We start from the raw sequence: 2,231 nt of genomic DNA, 5'->3' as shown, positions 1-2,231 counted from the left end.
TGCAGCTCAGTAGTAGAGAGCTTGCCTAGCATGCACAAGATCTTGGATTCCATCCCCAGCACCAGCCACAGAAAAGGAAAAAACAAAACAAACAAACAAAACAAAACAAAAAAAACAACAAACAAGTGTTAGAAAACCAAGGACAGCAAGAGGGAAACTTCCTTCCACAGTACTCAGCCTCCTTCCCAGCAGCAGATAGCCCACACCCTGCCCTACTCCTCTGCAGAGATCTGAGTAGGTTCCCTAGAAAAAACTGTCAGGCTTAGCAAGTTCGGATGGCTGTGAGATTTTCAAGGCATCAAAAGGAACTGGGAAATTAATGGACCTAGTGAGGAAACCAACTGGATGGGCCTCAAGAGGAGGGGGAAAGAGGTGGAACCTCCACTATAAGATCCAATTCCTTGTTGAAAGGATGGAACCATAGGGTAGAGCAAATCAGGCCCAACTTCTACTTTCCCCTAACCCCAATCTTCCCAACTTTCTAAGGTTTTAGGACATTGATTAGGTGAAAAATTGCTGATTCTGATGAAATAATTTGAGTACAATGGGTGAGGAGGTACCTGGCCTAGTGAGGATTGTCTCCCACCCATTCTCTAGCCAGAAGTGGTCAGTGTCTAGTTCTTACTTGGAACACATCAATGAGTTGTTGTTGCCTCCAACCAAAGAAAAGAGCCAAAAAAAAAAAAAAAAAGATAATTCAGATTTGAACATATTGAGCTTAAGTAACTTGTGGGTCAACCAGAGGGAATTGTCTTCATGAAAGGAGAAAAGCATGAGCTCGGGGTTTGGATGGAAGTGAATGAGGTCATCCAAAGAAAGCCTGCAGAAGAAGAGAGTGCTGTGACAGAGACTAGAGGACACCAATATTTTATAGTGTCCCACCCACGAGGGACAAACCTCACAATTTGATTAAGTCAGGTTTATTGACCCTTTGTAATGAGACAGACAACACACCAAAGGACCCCCATGAGTGTTCCATCAAAGATAAAAGGAAAAGTTACTTTCCTTATTATTATTGTAGGTTTGAGAGAGGGGCATAAATTAGGTAAAGTTTGTTTTTTGTTTTTTGTTTTATTTTCATTTCACCCAAAATAGGCACTCATATAAATTTACTTAGTAAAAATTTTCATACATGGGAGTCCAATAACTTGACCAAGTTTGAACTTGTGATATAAAATTCACTACCTGTTTTTTTTTTTTGTTTTTTTTTTTGTGGTGCTGGTGATTAAACCCAGGGCCTTGTTTATGCAAGGCAAGCACTCTACCAACTGAGCTCTATCCCCAGCCCGCTACCTAGTTTTTAAAGAGAGAATGTTATAGAGAATGAATCCCATTTCTCCAGTTTCTTCCTCAAGGGTAGTTTCTCTAAATGAAAAAGAACAGTTTGACATGATTTTCTGATGATAATTCTACCTAAGAACTTATGAGAATATTATTTCCCTAGATTAATATAGCAGCTTCTGGGCTGGGGATGTGGCTCAAGCGGTAGCGCGCTCGCCTGGCATGCGTGCGGCCTGGGTTCGATCCTCAGCACCACATACAAACAAAGATGTTGTGTCAGCCAAAAACTGAAAAAATAAATATTAAAAAATTCTCTCTCTCTCTCTCTCTCTCTCTTTCTCTCTCTCCCTCTCTCTTTAAAAAAAAAAAATATAGCAGCTTCTTTTTTTTTTCTTTTAATATGGACTGCTTCATATGTCATCCTTGTGCAGGGGCCATGCTATCCTCTCTGTATCATTCCAATTTTTAATATATGTGCTGCTGAAGCAATCACAATATGGCAGTTTCTGGATTGAAGAATTATACTTGTTATTTTCCTGGTTGCCTTCTTAGAAACAAGTATACATTTTTAGTACAGCCAACTTTTATTTTTCCATTGCCCCTAAGTTTAAAAATATTCGCATTATAATAGTTCACAGAGTTCTACAGTTAAATAGTTTCAGTCATTTTCTATCATAACCAAGGCAGACTCTTTTTTAAAAAGTCTTTCAGAATCCATTTAAGCTGTCAGCATCATATACGCAGTAAGAACAGCTGCATAGAACCATAAATCTATTTGTCAATCCTTGGAGCTTACTAATACATACATATAGCTAGATATGTGGAAACTCCAGGGAAGTGCTCCAAAGAGGCAGCCCTCCCAATTTTGAGGTGGAGCTGTCATTCACAATGAAAATCAGTCATTCCCTGTCCCTTGTTTATTGTGAGTTTGTGACTTCTCCTGGAAGAGG

The 2,231-nt window shown here is 39.4% G+C and overlaps 1 pseudogene; it reads right to left on the bottom strand.

Moving 5' to 3' along the window:
* Positions 1-1,675: 1,675 nt before the first annotated feature.
* Positions 1,676-1,774, bottom strand: LOC124091273 (U6 spliceosomal RNA; annotated as a pseudogene).
* Positions 1,775-2,231: the final 457 nt, after the last annotated feature.

The sequence above is a fragment of the Marmota monax genome, unplaced genomic scaffold (genome assembly GCF_021218885.2).
Source record: "Marmota monax isolate L192 unplaced genomic scaffold, Marmota_monax_Labrador192_F-V1.1 WCK01_AAM20220418_F8-fsc00068, whole genome shotgun sequence".
NCBI classification, from domain to species: Eukaryota; Metazoa; Chordata; class Mammalia; order Rodentia; family Sciuridae; genus Marmota; species Marmota monax.
Note: the sequence above shows the minus strand (reverse complement) of the source record. Positions and strands in the feature narration are given on the sequence as shown.